Source organism: Lolium rigidum, chromosome 3 (genome assembly GCF_022539505.1).
Source record: "Lolium rigidum isolate FL_2022 chromosome 3, APGP_CSIRO_Lrig_0.1, whole genome shotgun sequence".
NCBI classification, from domain to species: Eukaryota; Viridiplantae; Streptophyta; class Magnoliopsida; order Poales; family Poaceae; genus Lolium; species Lolium rigidum.
This window is the reverse complement of record NC_061510.1, coordinates 50,729,877-50,752,109: the sequence shown is the minus strand read 5'-3', so window position 1 is coordinate 50,752,109 and position 22,233 is coordinate 50,729,877. Positions and strand designations below refer to the sequence as shown.

General features: G+C 43.4%; 2 pseudogenes; both read left to right on the top strand.

Moving 5' to 3' along the window:
• Nucleotides 1-3,799: 3,799 nt before the first annotated feature.
• Nucleotides 3,800-8,220, top strand: LOC124694819 (annotated as a pseudogene).
• A 1,370-nt stretch (nt 8,221-9,590) lies between these two features.
• On the top strand, nt 9,591-12,975 carry LOC124694816 (annotated as a pseudogene).
• Nucleotides 12,976-22,233: the final 9,258 nt, after the last annotated feature.

The following is a 22,233-nucleotide window of genomic DNA, read 5'->3' as shown; positions in this document are numbered from 1 at the left end:
CGATGAGGCTTTTCCTACTAGTGTAAAATTGTTTGGAGAATTATTCATATGTCTTTTGGAATGTTGCCTCCGAAGAATATTACCAATCTATTCAGAAATTGGCTATACGGATTAGATAAGAGAGTGAAAAGCCAAATAAGAGTTGGTATTTGCCCTCTTTTATGGGCAATATGGCATATCCGAAATGATTATATTTTTAACAAGTCAAATTTACTTCCTTTTACAGGTTATCCTTCTTGCTATCCACTGGACACGTACGTGGTTATGTCTCCAACCGGAGGAGCAACGCCAGAACATGAATTTTGGGTGCAGCCATTTGGAGACGGTCGCTCTGGATTTATTCAGCCGGTGCGGCTAGCAGTTTGATCGCTGGATCACACCATGTTAATTGTCCGGCGTTTGTTTTGCTCGTGTCTTTTTAAATGGTTGATACATGTTTCGACCTTGAGTGATCCATCAATGTAATAAGGTTGTAATAAAGTGACTTGAAGACTGTTTTTAATAAAGTAATAAATGCCATATGCATCGTTTCGATGCAGAGGCTAGGATCATATTCCCCATTTCAAAAAAAAAAGAAAAAAAAGTGGAGCACATATGCTCCAAACCCACGAATGGATGCACCAAAGATAAAACTCTAATGGTTCATCTTTTTAGATACTTTTTTAACACAAAATTATACAAGCTCACATCTATGAACTTACATGCGCATACCCTATCCCTACGAGCATCTTCGAAAGACTAAGCTGGTAGGTCTTGATATTGACGAATTTACCATACGCTGTTGATGGAAACGTCGTCTGGTTGCTCTCCTCGCGGACGTCCAGAAGCAAAAGGTATGAGAAGTGGGCGCTTCGCTAGAAAGAACAATCACAAAAGAAGTCTTTGGTTGAAATTGCACACACCGAGTTTCAGAGCTTCTCTGAACTCCTCCTTAACAGTGTCAGCAATAGCAATGATAATGACTCTTGGTCATATCATTGCATAACCGGCTATAGTGTATCTAAGGCATATGCTTCGTTCATGTCAACCAAATATCCCATCCCTATTCATCCAACCTTTGATTGGCTCTCGAAGTCATGTTCTCAGCAAAAGGACCAAGTGTTCTATTGGTTATTTTTCTGGATAGACCGAACGTTGCTGATCTTTTAGACTAGTCACAATGGGAAGTATCATACACTAGTATCATGCACATGATACTAGTTTATGATACCAACCCCACAATGCATAGTATCATAAGATAGTACTCCGTATCATAGTATCATCATATTTAATGTTTTGTAGAATCTCAATGTAAATGTGTGTATATGATGTGGTTGCCATTAAGTTTTCTAGTTCTACGTGCTATGATACGGTATCATATTATGATACCACTCTCATCTCTCACCTCATTAATTGATGTACCACATCAGATTTTTGCCAACATGGCATGCATGATACTACTTATGATACTCCCATTGTGGCTAGTCTTACAAAGTAGAAGCTTCTTCTTGGAAGAGTACACATGTATTATGTGCAACCAAGCGGTATTGGAGACCAAAAGTCATCTTCATTTTCACTGCCCCTCTGCGTTATCTTGCTAGCAATATACTACTACTATTTGCTTGGGCATTTCCTTTGCATATTCAGCTTCTCATTTGGACTGTATTTCAAAGATCAAAGAGCAAGTCAACAAATATTTCTTCATGGAAATCATCATTTTAGCAGCTTGGTTCATTTGGCTGATAAGGAATGCATTCATTTTCAACAACCAGAGGCCCAACCTCTTTAGATGTAGATCCATTTTCGACGCAGCTGCTTGGGTTGATAGCTTTGTTGGATTCATTCTTTTGTTTGTTTTGCTTTGTGTAATTCTCTCTCACCTCATTAATTGATGTACCACATCAGATTTTTGCCAACATGGCATGCATGATACTACTTATGATACTTCCATTGTGGCTAGTCTTAGAAAGTAGAAGCTTCTTCTTGGAAGAGTACACATGTATTATGTGCAACCAAGCGGTATTGGAGACCAAAAGTCATCTTCATTTTCACTGCCCCTCTGCGTTATCTTGCTAGCAATATACTACTACTATTTGCTTGGGCATTTCCTTTGCATATTCAGCTTCTCATTTGGACTGTATTTCAAAGATCAAAGAGCAAGTCAACAAATATTTCTTCATGGAAATCATCATTTTAGCAGCTTGGTTCATTTGGCTGATAAGGAATGCATTCATTTTCAACAATCAGAGACCCAACCTCTTTAGATGTAGATCCATTTTCGACGCAGCTGCTTGGGTTGATAGCTTTGTTGGATTCATTCTTTTGTTTGTTTTGCTTTGTGTAATTCTCTTTTAAATTAGTAAACTAATTAAAAAAACAATAAAAACAAACAACAAAATTCTACTGTTTCTATAAGAAAAGTATCTTTACAGAGTTAGTTTGCATTTTTAAAGCATAACATGTTGTTGAATAGGTCAAATATATTTATAAGTTGCAAAAGTAGTTTACTGTTGTATCTATACTTACAATTTATTTTACGTATCCAATATATATCTACAACACTACATGATAGGTATAGTTCGATGCCACTTGGAGGACTGGCCAATGACCATATAGAAATGGAAAAATAAGTCTTAAATGTCTTTGCATGGTGACAAAAGTCGCACTATGCATTTCTCCCAATGTGTTTTGTTAGGATATCCTTGGCAAGTATTATAGATTTACAAGTACCACACACACACAAAATATTTTTAGGGGCACCTTCATTTTTTTTTTTGATTTTTGTCCTTATCGATTGACATTTTAAATGAACAACGCTTTGTATATAAAATCTACCTATAATTTACCATTCTCATGTAGATTTAAATAAAAAATTATTAATCCCTTGTGACAAATGAATCATTGTCAGGCTCCAAAAAAGTGTTCCATACCACAAGCCTGCGACCGACTAAATCTCCCCTAAATCTCACATTTGGTGGTGATGTCTCACAACCGTAGCAACTAAATCGCTCTTGCGACAACTGTATTATAAAGAGTTGGATATTGTTTTAGGTGGTTCTTGCCGAGCCACTTAACCTCTTAGAATCTGATTTTAAGCCATCCTTGATAGTAAATGATCCAAATGCGAAGATTATTTTGTCGTCACCACTAGACCAACTTAGAAGTGTGAGTCTTTTGATTTCGAATGCATCTAAAATAACACCTTTGTTCCTATATGCTTTTCTTTAGGACTGTCAGTCAAACCATATACTTCCGAAGAACATTAAAAAGCTACCAAGGAGATGTATTCTTAGCCTCTAGGTCTTGAATACAAAGACCCCCTTATCATTTGGACGGTACACTATTTGATCTAGTTAGCCGGTATTTTTTTTCACTATCTTCTTGCAAAAATAATCTTGACCAGAAAGTAATCCAATCTATGTACAACTCTTTTCGATGGTTGGAAGAATCATATCATATACACTACCACATTAGTTACTACTGAATAGTGAGAACCGATCTTCCACCGATAGAAAGCAATTTTGCTTTCTATCCGCTATGTATTTTCTCAAGGTGCTCTTCCAAGTGTTTCCTTTCGATATTTGTTAGTGTTCGATAGTAGATAGGAATATCCAAAGAACAAATTGGAAATGGGCTCTGCTCACAACCAAATAATTCGGCATATTAAGGTGTAGTGTCTTGAGCTTCCGCAAAATAAAATAATTCACTTTTAGGAAACTAATTTTGAGTCCCATTAACTAGTCAAGTGCTAACGATACTAATATCAGTTTTTTAGTCTTTTCAAGATCGTGATCTATAAAGAGAATCATTTCATCTGCGTATGGAAGGTTACGTAGTCCACCACAATTTGATCATCTAACTTTGCACGCTCAATCATGACGGGCAACATATTAGTCTTTATGTTGAAACAATTACATATGAGTGATAATGGGTTATCTTGCCTTAATATTTTTTTGTTTGGAAGTAATGTCCAATATCCTCACATTTGAGGGTCACATTTCCGATTTAAATTATATTATTTATATGATTTCTTTACACTTTAGGGTCAATCGAAATTTCATTTTGCAATGAGTTTGTAGTCCTATATACAAAAAGCGGAGGGAGAAACTAGAGCAAAAATAAAAAAGAACTGCACTCCGTGTAAAAAAGTGTGCAGTCACCCGCGTTCCAAAAAACAGTCAATTACTCGCATAATTGATGCTGAAGTTATTGTAACCTGCTCGCTTTCGCACTGGAGGCAATGGCACGCCGGCTCGTCTTCCTGTAGCTTATAAATCCCTGTGCCACCTTGGCTTCCCAATCAGATCGGTCCTCTCACAGACTTCTCTCATCTGCCTCTGCAGCGCGGAGATGGGAGCAACGAAGTGCGACGACGGGCCGGCGATCGGCATCGACCTCGGGACGACCTACTCGTGCGTGGCCGTGTGGCGGCCGGCGCACAACCGCGTCGAGGTCATCCCCAACGATCAGGGCAACCTGACCACGCCGTCCTGCGTCGCCTTCACTGACGCCTACTGGCCGCTCATTGGCGAAGGTGCCGTGAACCAGGCCGCAAACAACCCCGTCAACACCGTGTTCGGTGAGAACCACAGACCACATCTGTCAGTTCTAGCGATCTTCTGCAGTGATAATTTTTGCGGGGACTTCTGTAGTGCTCTTGCGCGCATACCTATTTTCACTGATATATAAACTTGTTTTCCGCGCTGCCGAAAGCATAGTCTACTTTCCCTTTTATAAAAACTTAGTCTACTATTGATATCTGATAATTTTTGCTCTCTCGCCTTCTGTTTTTGTGATGAGGATTTCCATTTTCGACTGTGATTAATTGCTTTCCTATCGTAAGAATTTTCTACTCCTAGTTCAGTTTCCTAGCACATAAATTTGTTCAGTTTCCCTAAGCACCACAAAGTGTTTATGTGTATCACACGAGTAATGCTCACATCAAGACAGAGAAGATAATTTCTCAGCCATATTGCTTCTTGAACTGCAGCCGTGCATGCTATATATTAAGATTTAATGGTAGACAAAGAGAAACAATCTGATTTCTTACTGCACCAAGATATTGATGAAACTTTCTTCCAGATGTGAAGCGACTTATTGGCCGGCATTTTAGCGATGCGTCGGTACAAGGAGATATCAAGACTTGGCCTTTCAAAGTCGTCTCCGGTCCCAGTGACCGACCTTTGATCGTGGTGCAGCACGGGGGCGAGGAGAGGCAGTTCGAGGCTGAGTGGATCTCTGCCTGGGTGCTCGTTAAGATGCGCGAGACCGCCGAGGCCTACCTCGGCACCGAGGTGAGGAATGCAGTCATCACCGTTCCGGTTTACTTCAACGACTCCCAGCGTCAGGCTACCATGGACGCCGGCGCTATGGCTGGCCTCAACGTCATGCGCATTATTAACGAGCCCTCTGCTGCTGCCGTTGCCTATGGTCTTGATAATATGTCCAGCAGCGAGGAAGTGAAGACTGTGCTTATATTTGATCTCGGCGGAGGTACCTTGGATATCTCCATTATCAACATTGATCCAGGCGTCGACATTGATATGGGTGTTTTTGAGGTCAAAGCCACGGCTGGTGATACCCACCTTGGCGGTGAGGATTTTGATCACCTGCTGGTGAAACACTTCGTGCGCGAATTCCTGAAGAAACACAAGACGAATGACATCAGAAGCAACCCTAAGGCGCTCCGGCGGCTCAGGACAGACTGCGAGAAGGCCAAGAGGATGCTTTCTTCCACGACGCAGACCACTATTGAGATTGACTCACTCCACGATGGCATTGACTTCCATGCGACCATCAGCCGAGCCCGGTTCGAGGAGCTCAACATGGAACTCTTCCGCCAGTGCATTGACAACGTCGAGAAATGCCTGGGTGACGCCAAGATGGAAAAGTCTAAGATCCACGACGTTGTGCTCGTGGGTGGCTCCAGCCGAATTCCTAAGGTCCAACAGCTGCTCCAGGATTTCTTCGATGGGAATGTTAGTAATAATCTTGCCTTCGTACAGGCAAGTTAGCGTTTATGTTTAGTCAGGTTAATTAGGTAAGTTTTTGGGTCGGTTTGGCTTTGCCTTCCACGTAGGTGAGTCCTAGTTGTAGTAGTCTGAGTAGTAGTCGGTTTGGTGCTACGGCCTGGCTCATAGCCAAGTCCACGTATGAGTCAAGTTTGAGTCTGTCTAGGATTAGAACTAGGTTGTTCAGTTTGAGTCGGTTTTAGTAGGAATCAGGTCCTGGCCGTGTATATATATACGAGGTTGGGTGCAAGTTGTAATACCGCAGATTGTGAGTTGAGAAAACAGAAAAGCAATAAAGAGAAAAGTTTAGAGGGTGCGACACGTACCCTTGGCGATAAATTTTGTATTCGCGTGTGTTCGTCTAGTTTAATGTGATCGATCTGAGGGTGAATTCCAACAATTGGTATCAGAGCTAGGTCGAAGATTTGAAGCTACGCTTGCCCCGGGGAGGCGACCCGTACTAGCGCCTCGGGGCGGGCGACCACCGCTCGGCGGAGCGACCGGGTGGAGCAGGCGTCGCGCCGTCGTTAGCGAGGCGGCGGGCGATTCTCGCTCAGCGGAGCGACACGGAGGAGATGACGGGGTGACGTCGTCGGCAAGGAGGTGGATGATCGTTGATGGGAGAGGTGGTGCCGAGGTGCGGTGTCGGGAGTCTCATCAAGATCGTCGTCCGGGAGTTTCGTCAAGGTTGTCTTCGGAGGAGTCCGATGAGTCAAGGAGTCTTGGGCGTGCAAGTTGGCATGCTGAGTCAGCGTCGTCGTGTCTGTGAGTCGTCGTCGTCGTGTCCAAGTGCTCGTCTCCGTGAGGATCTGTTGCAGTTTAAGCGCGTCAAGTGTGTGAGGTGTGCACGGTGTTCCGTGAGTTATGTCCATGTCCTCGTGGAGCGTCCTGGTTGCGGCCAGCAGGGTTCGGTGCGATGCCGAAGGCGGACGGTGGTAGGGAAAGCTACCGTAAAGCGAGGAGGTGTGTACGCAGTAGGAGGAGAAACTACTGTAAACAAGTACAAGAGGAGTATGGTGCGAACCGAGTGCGAGGACCGCAATAGCGCTGGCACTATGTGCGAACCGAGTGCGGGATGGCCGGCAATGGCGGTGGCACAACATAGCAGAGCAGAGGTGCGCTGCATGTTTCCTGCGTGGTCATACTGACTGTACGGACATGACAATGAAGATATTGAAGAAGGTGATGTGAATCTGCGAGAGTCGATATCGGGAGGAATACGAGGATGCGGCAGAGTCAAGATTAGGAGGAGATTGTTAGTAATAATCTTGCCTTCGTACAGGCAAGTTAGCGTTTATGTTTAGTCAGGTTAATTAGGTAAGTTTTTGGGTCGGTTTGGCTTTGCCTTCCACGTAGGTGAGTCCTAGTTGTAGTAGTCTGAGTAGTAGTCGGTTTGGTGCTACGGCCTGGCTCATAGCCAAGTCCACGTATGAGTCAAGTTTGAGTCTGTCTAGGATTAGAACTAGGTTGTTCAGTTTGAGTCGGTTTTAGTAGGAATCAGGTCCTGGCCGTGTATATATATACGAGGTTGGGTGCAAGTTGTAATACCGCAGATTGTGAGTTGAGAAAACAGAAAAGCAATAAAGAGAAAAGTTTAGAGGGTGCGACACGTACCCTTGGCGATAAATTTTGTATTCGCGTGTGTTCGTCTAGTTTAATGTGATCGATCTGAGGGTGAATTCCAACAGGGAAGGAGCTCTGCAAGAGTATCAACCCTGACGAGGCCGTCGCCTATGGAGCTGCCGTACAGGCTGCCATCCTCGGTGGCGAAGGTAATAAGGAAGTGCGGGAGGTGCTCCTGTTTGACGTCACGGCACTGTCACTCGGGATAGAGATTGTAGGTGGTTTCATGAGCGTGGTGATCCCCAGGACTACCACCACCCCAACGAAGAAGGAGCGGATTTACACAACCACGTATGACAACCAGACATCTGTGAGCATCGATGTGTACGAGGGTGAAGCGGCGTTGATTGAGCACAACAACCTCCTCGGCAAGTTCCTGTTATCTGGTATCCCCCGTGCGCCCAGGGGCGTACCGCAGATCAACGTGACCTTTGACATTGATGCGAACAGCATCCTCACGGTGTCTGCCGAGGACATGGCAACGGGAAATACGAACAACATCACCATCACCAAAGACAAGGGGCGGCTGAGCACTGAGGAGATCGAGCGGATGAAGCAGGAGGCGGAAAAGTATAAGTCAGTGGACAAGAAGCAGATGAAGAAATAAATGAGGAACACCGAGCCTTTGAAACACCGGGTACAATGTGCTTCCGCAACCATATGACGGTACTTAATTTGATTTTAAGCGTATAAGAATAGATGCTCAGTACTAGTACTGCTGGTCTGCAACTTATGCTTTGTTTGTTAAGTAAACGAAATGTTCTATCTGAACCTTGTTTTTATCTGGATGTTTGAGTCAATTGTCTGCATCACTTTGGTGATCCAGATTATGCTTTTTTTGTTAAATGTAAACTGAATGTTGTATCTGAATCTTGCTTTAAACTTGATTCGAGTCAGTGTCTATATCAGTCTGGTGATCTGATTCTGCTAAATTGTACGGGAAAACACCTGGAAATGGAGTTGCTGGTTTAACGGGTCATCAGAAACTGACGCATATTTTCCAAGGTTTAAAATAGCGCGCTATTTCTCCGCTAATACCACGCAATAGCATATTTTGAGGGTCTACGCTAAATTTTAGTAAATTTTCTCGCTATGGCGCTATTTGTGAAATAGCATGATATATCGTGCTAAAATTTCATAGCGTTAGCGCGCTATTTTTTCAAGCAAAGTTACTTTCACTTTTTCGTGGTGATGAAGTGCAATATGTTGGTTCCTCTTCTAGATTAGAACTTAATATCGATAATGCTGATGATTCTTAATAAATAATTTATACTATGTTGTTGCCTTGTGGAATAATGTTGTTAGCCTTATGAAAAATCCAAGATCTATTTGTTGTATGTGGCTATGTATGTATGATTCAGTCATTTTTTGGACTAAATATCCATCCTTTTTAGCGAAATCCTTTATTTTTTGACTATATTTAATATTTTTTCAAAAAGCTATTTGAAATATAGCACGCAATTAGCACGATATAGCGTCCATAGCGTTTAAAGGAGATCGACGCTATTTCATTTAGCACGCTATTTTAAACCTTGATATTTTCTAGAACTAGATAGGAAGGTGCGGCTTGCCGCCCTTGCCCGCCTACGGCAGACAAATAAATATGAAGAACTGATAAAACCATGCAGCTGGATTTCGTTAGGCTTGCAAGAAAAAAATCATGTGTTAAGTCTATGGCTGCGTAATATGCATTTAGGAAATAAAACATAAGATGACTTAGCGGTTTATCGACCTCTTGGCATATGCAAAAGAGGTTACAACAAACCATAAGTTGAACAAACGATTTAAAAAATGACGTGCAGCCAAACATGAACTAACCCAAAAATGATAATCTTAGATGGCATGTGCAAAAAAGGTTATAACAAACCATCAGTTGTCTTAGTCATAAGCATGATGTATACATTAGAATTATGTAAGAAAAAAGAACATTTCAACATGCTTATGTATCCTCTTTTGCTGACAACACACCCAGATAAAATGATGCTTGATCTGCAAAGTAAGCACAATGCATGGAACAACGACATAAGATTGCATTGGCAGACAACCTTTTGATCAGAGCAGAAATTGCAGCAAACAGAATTATACATAAAAACCTTGCTAGGATGGGAAATAACTGTTTTTCCAATATGAGAAGCTTTACAGGTCCAATTATTTGACCACTTGGCATAAACAGTCTCTCCACTAATCGTGTGCTTTTCACATGGAAGAAATATTTGCCCACATTGAACAACTATATATTATTTATATGATTTCTTTACACTTTAGGGTCAATCGAAATTTCATTTTGCAATGAGTTTGTAGTCCTATATACAAAAAGCGGAGGGAGAAACTAGAGCAAAAACAAAACAAAACTGCACTCCGTGTAAAAAAGTGTGCAGTCACCCGCGTTCCAAAAACAATCAATTACTCGCATAATTGATGCTGAAGTTATTGTAACCTGTTTGCTTTCGCGCTGGAGGCAATGGCACGCCCGCTGGTCTTCCTCTAGCTTATAAATCCCTGTGCCACCTTGGCTTCCCAATCAGAATGCCCCCCTCACAGACTTCTCTCATCTGCCTCTGCAGCGCGGAGATGGGAGCAACGAAGTGCGACGACGGGCCGGCGATCGGCATCGACCTGGGGACGACCTACTCCTGCGTGGCCGTGTGGCGGCCGGAGCACAACCGCGTCGAGGTCATCCCCAACGACCAGGGCAACCTCACCACACCGTCCTGCGTCGCCTTTACCGACGCCGGGCTGCTCATCGGCGAAGGTGCCGTGAACCAGGCCGCAAAGAACCCCGTCAACACTGTCTTCGGTAAGAAATAGTGAAATACAGACCACATCTGTCAGTGCTAGCTAACTTCTGTCTAGTGGTATTGCGTGCATACTTATTTCCATTGTTGAGGAAATCGTGTCTGCTCGGTTGGCTGGTGAGTAGAAGATTATTAGATTAATCGGCAAGTTAATCGGTTAACTCTCTGAGCAGCGATTAATCGGCCAATTAATTACTGGTTGATTTCCTGAACACTACTTATTTAGTTATTTACACTGCTATATGTAGTAAGCTTCTTTTCTTCCTGCCAAATGCGTAGTCTGCACTTTTGATCTCCGCCATTTTGATTTGTATACATCCTAAAAAACCAAATAATTAAGTTAGTACAATATTTATTACTACTAGTTTAACCAATCCTAGCTACACTAAAAGTAGCGACATCCAACACAGAGAAAACCGCTTATTTCAGTATTTTTATTGACTAAAAGATAGAATGTACTAGACTAAATCAAAACGGAGTGAGTATTTGTGTGATGAGGATTTCCATTTTCTATGTGATTAATTGGTTTCCTCTGATAAGAATTGTGTAATCCAGTTTTCTAGCACACAAAATTGTTCAGTTCCTTAGAGCAGCCACAGTGGGGCGCTTACACATTGACCCTTGGGATTGAATCTCAGCCGTTTAGCTACCTAATTTCCTGTGGTTATTCCGGCATTGGGGGCATAAATTAGCGATCAGCGCTTGAAAATTCAGTGCAAAATAAGGCTGCCAAGCTGCTTCCGCTTACTTCATCTAATAATTGCTGATATAAGCGCATCATAAGCACTGCGCGCTGTGGATGCTCTTAAGCACCAAAAATCATTTGCCAAGTATTGTGGATAATTTTCCTAAGTAGTTACAGTACAAAGAAAACCATTCCAACTTCTTGTCATTGAATTCCTGCATACATATGCCATGAATGGAAGGTGTAGTGTGCCTAGCGATTATACCATAATTTGTAGAGTTAACTGCTCACATCTCAAAAGAAAGATTTCACATGCCTAATCTTTTCATTCTCGAAGAACTCATGTGTAATCTTTCTATATTCAGCCTTTTAAGTAGAGAAATAATTGAAGGAGAAGAAAAAGTTTTCACATGTGCAATCTAAATTCAACTTTTCTTCAGATGTGAAGAGGCTTATCGGCCGTCTTATCAGCGATGCGTCCGTGCAAGGAGATATCAAGACTTGGCCTTTCAAAGTCGTCTCAGGTCCGAGAGACCGACCGATGATCGTGGTTCAGTACAAGGACGAGGAGAAGCAGTTTGAGGCTGAGGAGATCTCGGCCATGCTGCTCGATAAGATGCGTGAGGCCGCCGAGGAATACCTCGGCAAGGAGGTTTTTAAAGCCGTCATCACTGTCCCGGTTTATTTCAACGACTCCCAGCGTCAGGCCACCATGGACGCTGGGGCTATTGCTGGCCTCAACGTCATGCGCATTATCAATGAGCCATCGGCTGCTGCCGTTGCCTACTGTCTCGACAAGATGTCCAGCAGCGATGAAGTTAAGACGGTGCTTATATTTGATCTCGGAGGTGGTACCTTGGATGTCTCCGTTATCGACATTGATCCGGGCGTCGACATTGCTATGGGAATCTTTAATGTCAAGGCCACGGCTGGTGATACCCATCTCGGCGGGGAGGATTTTGACAACCTGATGGTGAAACAGTTCGTGCATGAGTTCCTGAAGAAACATAAGAATAACGAGATCAGAAGCAACGCGAAGGCGCTCCGGCGGCTGAGGACGGCCTCCGAGAAGGCCAAGAGGATGCTGTCTTTCGCGACGTATACCACTGTTGAGATCGACTCGCTCCACGATGGGATTGACTTCTATGGATCCATCACCCGCGCAAGGTTCGAGGAGCTCAACATGGATCTCTTCCGCAAGTGCATTGAGAACGTTGAGAAATGTCTCCGTGACGCCAAGATGGACAAGTCTCAGATCCAGGACGTTGTGCTCGTGGGCGGCTCCACTCGAATTCCCAAGGTGCAGCAGCTGCTCCAGGATTTCTTCGACGGGAAAGAGCTTTGCAAGAGTATCAACCCTGACGAGGCCGTCGCTTGTGGAGCTGCCGTACAGGCTGCTATCCTTAGTGGCCAAGGAAATAAGGATGTGCGTGAGGTACTCCTGCTCGACGTCACGCCGCTGTCGCAGGGGATAGAGACGGGATCAGATTGTCTTATGAGCGTGCTCATTCCCAGGAACACCACGATCCCCATCAGGAAGGAGAGGATTTTCACGACCCGCAGAGACAATCGGACGGCCGTGCTCGTCCAGGTATACGAGGGTGAAGGGACCTTCACCAAGGACAACAACCTCCTCGGCAAGTTCAGTTTGTCTGGTATCCCCCGTGCACCCAGAGGCGTGCCGAAAATCAACGTGACCTTTGACATCGATGCGAACGGGGTCCTCAAGGTGTCTGCCGAGGACATGTCGACGGGAAAGAAGAACAACATCACCATCACCAGTGACAAGGGGCGGCTGAGCACTGAGGAGATCCAGCGGATGGCGCAGGAGGCGGAGAAGTATAAGTCAGAGGACAAGAAGCAAACGAAGAAAAAAGGATGAACACTCATGCCCAAAGACAACACGCACAATGTGCTTCTGCAACCCATGAGTCTATGATGGTTCTTTGTTTTTAAGGGTCCTATAATTGCGGTGTTTTTTCTATAATAACGGATGGTCAGTAGTAGTACTGCTGAAGCTTGTTTTAATCTGCATGTTTGAGTCAATTGTCTGTATCAGGTTTGTGATCTAACTTATGCTTTGTTTGTTAAATGTAAACCGAATGTTGTATCTGAATCTTGCTTTAAACTGGATATTCGAGCCAGTGTCTATCAGTTTGGTATCTGATTCTGCTAAATGGTACGGGGAAGCAAGTGGAAATGGAGTTGCTGGTTTAACGGGTCATCAGAAACTGACGCATATTTTCTAGAATGACTTTATCTTATGGTATAGTTCTAGTCATGAATGCACATCACCTTTAGCAGAAGTTAGCATGCTTCTAGATATATAATTTAAATCATTGTTGATTGAGTGTAGCCCTTGTTAGACAATACGTGTATATTAGGATAGAGATAGACTAGGATTTGGTACATCATCTTGTACTCCAAGTCTACCTCCCTTTTGTACCTCCATATATACCCCCAAAAGGTCATGGCAATACAACACACAATATTTTAGGGTTCTACAATTTTAATATGGTATCAGAGCGGTTAGTCTCGCGACGCCGATCCTATGTCCTCCCACCACTTCCGCATCGCGCCGCCCCCGGAGAGATCTCTCCTCGGGGCGCGGCACCCAGTTTTGATCAAACGATCATATCGGTTCTTAGATTAGATTAGATCCATTTTTTAAAATTTTCCAATTCCTAGATTAGATCCAAATTAGCCAGATAAATCCCTAAACCACGACCCCAAACTCCGGTGTAAATCGTGCAGATTCATTCATGCCGGCGTGCCATGCTTGCCCGAGTCCCAATCCGATCTGCTGTGGCACAGGCACGGCAACACCTCGTGATCTGCTGCCAGGAGGGCTGCACACGCGCGGACGCGGAAGATGAGGCATAGACGCCATCGAAAGGATGGCATACGGCAACAGCCAACATGCGCATGAGTCACATCGCCAGCACCAACCCACGTCCAGGCCAATCTTCATCTGCTGCATGCTGCAACGCCCACGCACAGGCCAACTACATGCGGGTGTGACATCCGTGTTCATCACCGTGCGTGATCCGGGCTGGCTTCATCACTAAGCAGACCTGCTGCACCGATCTACATCAACAAATAGCCGTGATCATCACCGGCGTACGCGCGCGTCTCACGTCGTCTACATCGCCGACTCCGAACATCACGAGCTGAAGTACAACGACCCGAACATCTACGCAAGTTGTACGACTACACTAAGATCTACGTCGAGTTCTAATCGCCAACTACATCTTCAAGGTCTACATCAACATGGTTTTCATCGACATCCTCGTCAACACTGCCGTCGCCGCCTCCGCCACAAAAACCCCGCCGCCGCAGAACCGTTGCCGCCGCCGCGCTACGACCAAGACTCGCCGCCGCCGCCGCAGATCCGCTGCCGCCGCCGCGCTATGACCAAAACCCGCCGCCGCCGCAGAACCGCTACCGCTGCCGCACTATGAAAAAAACCGCCGCCGCCGCGCTATGACAAAAACCCGTCGCCGCCTCGCAAAACCTAAAACTCTACGAAGAAAAACACGCAATTTTTTGCGCCTTCGGCGAATACGGCTACACCACATATGACGACTACGACACCGATCGCACTTCGACCACGGCTACATCACGATCGGCTATCTCGACATCGACATCAACACAACGTCTACGTCAACTCAAGAACTCCAGTCAACAGCGTCCGCGTCGTCACTTGTGTCCACAACACTCCCGCTGTGACGGCGGGAGGGAAGATGAGGTACCAGAAGGGGACACCGATGATGATAAGAAGGAGAAGAGGATGGAAGCGCAAGACTTCAAATCCAGTAGCAAGCGTCCGCTTCACTCCCGCTACGACTGAGGGGGGATGTTAGACTATACGTGTATATTAGGATAGAGATAGGCTAGGATTTGGTACCATCTTGTACTCCAAGTCTACCTCCCCTTTGTACCTTTATATATACCCCCAAGGGGTTATGGCAATACAACACACAATATTTTAGGGTTCTACAACTTCAATAGCCCTGTCCATTCATTAGCTCCATGTGGTATTCCTTCTAGAATCATTAGCTCCATGCTTGTAGGTAACTTTCTAGAATCATTTAATTCTCTCCCAAGCTACAGCTGCATGTTCACTCACCGCAGAAAAAGAGCTACATGTTCATCATCATTTTTCTTGAAAGAGAGAATGTTATTTTTGTTTTGTAAAAATCTTGACAGGTGAATACTATTTCTTAGTAAAAACTTCTTTGATGTTATCCCAGGAGTTGACACTACCAATGGATAAAGATAATAGCCACCTAATTCTTTTGCTCTACCCCTCAAAGAAAATGGGAATGGCTTAAACTTAATGATATCATTTTCAACATTTTTAAAAATTGCATATCCCATATTTCATAGAACACATGCAAGTGCGTAGAAACGTCTTCACTAGCACTACGTCCAAATTGATCTTTACATATTAACTTCAGTAACCTGGATTTATTTAGGGGATGTAATGAGATGGGATGTAAATTGTGCATTGGGCACATTAGTGAAATCACACAACTTAGTATGATTTATTTCACCCATAATTGCAAAGAAATAAAAGCTACACTTTTTTTGTATGTATTTATATGATAAATGTAATGCAAACATTGAATAAAGCTACACAGTTTTCTGTATTTTCACTTTTAATGACAATAACATAGAATAGAAAATAACAAGAAAACTTGAACAACTTTGCAGAATCTAAAAGGAGAAATCGAAGCTCACGACCAGGCCAATCGCCAAAAATTGACGTTGATTTGGGATCTTTTAAGCTTTCCAAAGAGTGTCACCTACAACAACACTAGGACGACGTTTTGATGGAAATATACAATGTACACCAATTATTTAAGAATTCAAGCGCGGAGTGTTGCAACAAATTGTTGAATGTACATGGGCTGCCTTGCAGCCCATGTAGTCTACAATTTCTGAAATCTCAAGGCCCATCATGTTGGTAGCTTGGAACAGCCTTGGGGGACAAAGTTTAGCCCCACATTGCTAGTTGGGAGAGAGTTGGAGTGGTATATAAGGGCTGCTGTTCTACTCCTTCCAAGAGAGTGAGAATAGAAGGAGCCCTCGCGCACTCCTCCTCCTCCGCCCGCCTCGCCTCGTCACGCACGTCGCGTGTCGTGACTCGAGTTCGAGTTCGAGTTCGAGACACACTCAAGGAAGCCTAAATTAATGTTTTTGGGGAGCGTCTCGACGCGACTGCTCGCTGCTGTTCGTGGTCTTCATCGACGATTCGGCTGCTTCATCAACAGATCCAACTTCACCATGGGCGACATCAACAACTTTCATGGTGGTGGTGCTACTACTGCTGCGACCTTCCCGGTCGCGATGTACGTGTTTTCCTCTCCTATCTTGCACTGCTACTTGTTCCATGTTCAGATCTGATGCATGTGCTTAGTCTGATGTGTGTGGTTAAGTATGCTTGTGCATCTGTAATGTTGCTTTCGGTAATTAAACTCACACGGAAATTGCCTAATAATCCAACAATCCAAAAACCTTATATGCTTAGGCAATTTTCACCGTCTGGTTTTGCTGCTGCGCTCAAACCGAGCCTGTTTACGGGTTCTCATTTCAAGAGATGACAGAATAAAACCCTCTTGCGGCTCACTTCTATGGGCGTGCACCGAGTTACGGAAGGTACTCCCAGAGGTCTGCTTACTCCTGATGAGGATAAAGCATTCGGGGATGCCACCGTAATCTTTGTGGGTGCCGTTCTAAGTGCGCTTGGAGACAAGTTGGTTGATGATTATCTACACATCCGAAATGGGAAGGAACTGTGGGATGCATGATACGTCTCCAACGTATCTATAATTTCTGATGTTCCATGCTAGTTTTATGACAATATCTACATGTTTTATCCATACTTTATATCGTTTTGATGCATTTTCCGGAACTAACCTATTAACAAGATGCCGAAGTGCCAGTTCCTGTTTTCTGTTGTGTTTGGTTCCAGAAAGGCTGTTCGGGCAATATTCTCGGAATTCGACGAAACGAAGACCCAACATCATAATTCACCGAGACGGACCAGGACACCGAAGGAGAGTCGGAGGGGAGGCCTGGGGCCCCCAGACCATAGGCCGGCGCGGCCTGGAGGGGGGGCGCGCTGCCCTATGGGGTGGGACCCCCAGGCGCCCCTTGCGCCGCCTCTTCGCGTATAAGACCCCTCGTGACCTAAAACCTCGATACCAATTGACGAGACTCCAGAAAGACTCCAGGGACGCCGCCGCCATCGCGAAACTCCGTTTCGGGGGACAAAAGTCTCTGTTCCGGCACGCCGCCGGGACGGGGAATTGCCCCGGAAGCCATCTCCATCGACACCACCGCCATCTTCGTCGCCATCGCTGTCTCCCATGATGAGGAGGGAGTAGTTCTCCCCCGAGGCTGAGGGCTCTACCGGTAGCTATGTGGTTCATCTCTCTCTCCCATGGTGTGATCTTTATGTGATCATGAGCTTTGTATCACTATTAATCTATGTGCTACTCTAGTGATGTTATTAAAGTAGTCTATTCCTCCTCCATGATGTAATGTTGACAGTGTGTGCATCATGTAGTACTTGGCGTAGGTTATGATTGTAATCTCTTGTAGATTATGAAGATAACTATTACTATGATAGTATCGATGCGATGTATTCCCCCTTTCATAGTTATTGTTGACAGTGTGTATGCTATGTTAGTACTCGGTCTAAATTGCAATGGTCTATTATGCACTCTAGAGGTTACTTAAATATGAACTCCGAATGTTGTGGAGCTTGTTTACTCCGGCTTGAGGGAGCTCTTGTAGCCCTACACAATGAATGGTGTTTGTTATCCAACAAGAGAGTGTTGAAGTAGCACAAGTGAAGAGAAGTTATTTATTTATGTGATCAATGTTGAGTGTGTCCACTAGTGAAAGTATGATCCCTAGGCCTTGTTTCTAAGCATTGAAACACCGTTTGCAACAAGTTCGGTTACATGTTTGCTTGCTGCTTGATGTCTACGCACGCTTCTATTCCTGTAGACAGTGTTGGGCCTCCAAGAGCAGAGGTTTGTAGAACAGCAGCAAGTTTCCCTTAAGTGAATCACCCAAGGTTTATCGAACTCGGGGAGGTAGAGGTCAAAGATATCCCTCTCAAGCAACCCTGCAATTACGATACAAGAAGTCTCTTGTGTCCCCAACACACCTAATACACTTGTCAGATGTATAGGTGCACTAGTTCGGCGAAGAGATAGTGAAATACAAGTAATATGGATGATTGTAAGTAGTAATTGCAATCTGAAATAAAGATGGCAGCAAGCAAACATGTAACATAACTTGTTGAAAATGGTGTTTCAATGCTTAGAAACAAGGCCTAGGAATCATACTTTCACTAGTGGATCATACTTTCACTAGTGGACACTCTCAACAATGATCACATAAATAAATAACTTCTCTTCTCTTGTGCTACTTTCTAATACTCTCTTGTTGGATAATAAACACCATTCATTGTGTAGGGCTACGAGAGCACCCTCAAGCTAGAGTAAACAAGCTCCACAACATCATAAAGGAATCACACACGATGCGCACACCGTTACCGTCACACCGTGGAGAGTAATTCCGGAGTTCATATTAAAGTAACCTCTAGAGTGCATAGTAATAGTTAACTTCATAATCTACAAGAGATCACAATCATAACCTACGCCAAGTACTACATGATGCACACACTGTCAACATTACATCATGGAGGAGGAATAGACTACTTTAATAACATCACTAGAGTAGCACATAGATTAATAGTGATACAAAGCTCATGATCACATAAAGATCACACCATGGGAGAGAGAGATGAACCACATAGCTACCAGTAGAGCCCTCAGCCCCGGGGGAGAACTACTCCCTCCTCATCATGGGAGACAGCGATGGCGATGAAGATGGCGGTGGTGTCGATGGAGACGACTCCGAGGGTAATTCCCCGTCCCGGCGGCGTGCCGGAACAGAGACTTCTGTCCCCCGAAATGGAGTTTTGCGATGGCGGCAGCGTCCCTGGAGTCTTTCTGGAGTTTCGTCAATTGGTGTCGAGTTTTTAGGTCACGAGGGACTTTATAGGCGAAGAGGCGGAGTCGGAATAGTCCCGAGGGGCCCACCCCATAGGGTGGGGCGGCCACCCCTCTGGCCGCGCCGGCCTATGGTGTGGAGGCCCTAGGCCTCCCCCTGGCTTGCCCTTCTGGCTCCGTGAGTCTTCCGGCGAAATAGAATTTCTGCGATTTTTCCGGATTTTTCCGAGCACTTTGGTTTTTGGGCCTTTTACTGCAATAAACATACATAATAAACGAAGCGGCATCGTGGCATCTTGTTAATAGGTTAGTCCAATAAATGTCATAATATGATATAAAGTGCATATAAAACATGTGAGTATTGTCATAAAACTAGCATGGAACATAAGAAATTATAGATACGTTTGAGACGTATCACTGCCATCTTTATTTCAGATTGCAATTACTACTTACAATCATCCATATTACTTGTATTTCACTACCTCTTCGCCGAACTAGTGCACTTATACATCTGACAAGTGTATTAGGTGTGTTGGGGACACAAGAGACTTCTTGTATCGTAATTGCAGGGTTGCTTGAGAGGGATATCTTTGACCTCTACATCCCTGAGTTCGATAAACCTTGGGTGATTCACTTAAGGGAAACTTGCTGCTGTTCTACAAACCTCTGCTCTTGGAGGCCCAACACTGTCTACAGGAATAGAAGCGTGCGTAGACATCAAGCTATTTTCTGGCGCCGTTACCGGGGAGGTAAGGTAAAAGGTATTCACATCCTCCGACTACTAAGCTATTTTCTGGCGCCGTTGCCAGGGTGTGAGTGCTCGAACCTATTTCCTTTAGATCCTGCAATTGCATCTTTTTGTTTCTTGTTAACACTAGTTAGGCTTAATGGAAAACAACAAAAAAATTAGAGATCTTTATGAACTTTATATTGAATTAGGACATGATGTGTTTGAAGAGAGAATTAAAAAACCCATGGAACTTTGTTTGCAAAATAGCATTGTTATTAGTGTGAATGCTTTGAACACCATTGTTGCTAATGCTATGGAAAATTCTAAGCTTGGGGAAGCTGGTTTTGATGAGTATGATATTTTTAGTCCCCCAAGCATGGAGGAGAAAATTTACTTTGATGATACTTTACCTCCTATATATGATGATTACAATGATGAATATCATATTTTCAGTCCACCTACTATTGAGGAGAAGATTAATTATGATTACAATATGCCTCCTATATTTGATGATTATGGTGATGAGAATAATAATGATAGCTACTTTGTTGAATTTTCTCCCACTACAATGAATAAGAATGACTATGCTTATGTTGGGAGTAGTAATTATTTTATGCATGAGACTCATGATAAGAATGCTTTATGTGATAGTTATATTGTTGAGTTTGTTCATGATACTACTGAAAGTTATTATGAGAGATGGAAACATGGTTATATGCATCTTAATAATATTAAGTTTCCCCTCTTTATGTTGAGAATCTTGAAGTTGCGCTTGTGTTACTTTTCTATGCTTGTTGCACTATGCCTACATGACTTGTTTATTTACAAGATTCCTATGCATAGGAAGTGGGTTACGCTTAAATTTGTTTCATACTTGCTTTTTGATGCTCCCTTTTACTTCAATTCTTATTTCTTGCGAGTGCATCATTAAAATTACTGAGCCCATCTTAATGGCTATAAAGAAAGCACTTTTTGGGAGATAACCCATGCTTTTATTTTGCTACTGTTTTGTTGTGTCTTGGAAGTTGTTACTACTGTAGCAACCTCTCCTTATCTTTATTTTATTGCATTGTTGTGCCAAGTAAAGTCTTTGATAGTAAGGTTAATACTAGAATTGGATTACTGCGCAGAAACAGATTTCTTGCTGTCACGAAATTGAGTAGTCCCGTTTGTAGGTAACTCAGAAAAATCTTCCAATTTACGTGCGTGATCCTCAGATATGTACGCAACTTTCATTCAATTTGAGATTTTTCATCAGAGCAAGTTAAGTGCCCCTGAAAAATTCGTCTTTACGGATTGTTCTGTTTTGACAGATTCTGCCTTTTATTTCGCATTGCCTGTTTTGCTATGTTGAATGGATTTCTTTGTTCCATTAACTTTCAGTAGCTTTTTGCAATGTCCAGAAGTGTTAAGAATGATTATGTCACCTCTGAATATGTGAATTTTTGATTATGCACTAACCCTCTAATGAGTTTGTTTTGAGTTTGGTGTGAAGGAAGTTTTCAAGGGTCAAGAGAGGAGGATGATACAATATGATCAAGAAGAGTGAAAAGTCTAAGCTTGGGGATACCCCCGTGGTTCATCCCTGCATATTTCAAGAAGACTCAAGCATCTAAGCTTGGGGATGCCCAGGGTATCCTCTTCTTCATCAACAACTTATCAGGTCACCTCTAGTGAAACTATATTTTTATTCCGTCACATCTTATGTGCTTTACTTGGAGCGTCTGTGTGCTTTTATTTTCATTTTGTTATTTTCATTCTTTGAATAAATTCATGCTTGTGTGGTAGAGAGACACGCTCCACTTTTTCATTTGAACACTTGTGTTCTTCGTTTTACATTTAATGTTCATGGCGAAGGTTGAAAATCGCTTCGTTCATTGCTATTTGGTTGGAAACAGAAAATGCTTCATGTGGTAATTGGTATATGGTCTTGAATAATTTGATACTTGGCAATTGTTGTGCTCAAATAGATCATGTTTAAGCTCTTGCATCATGTACTTTGTACCTATTAATGAAGAACTACCATAGAGCTTGTTGAAATTTGGTTTGCATGATTGGTCTCTCTAAAGTCCAGATATTTTCTGGTGAAGTGTTGGAACAACAAGGAGACAGTGTAGAGTCTTATAATGCTTGCAATATGTTCTTATGTAAGTTTTGCTGTACCGGTTCATACTTGTGTTTGCTTCAAACAACCTTGCTAGCCAAAGCCTTGTATTGGGAGGGATTACTTCTCGTGCATCCAAACCCCTGAGCCAAAAACTATGCCATTTGTGTCCACCATACCTACCTACTACATGGTATTTCTCTGCCATTCCAAAGTAAATTACTTGAGTGCTACCTTTAAAATTTCACTCCTTGTCTTTGCAATACATAGCTC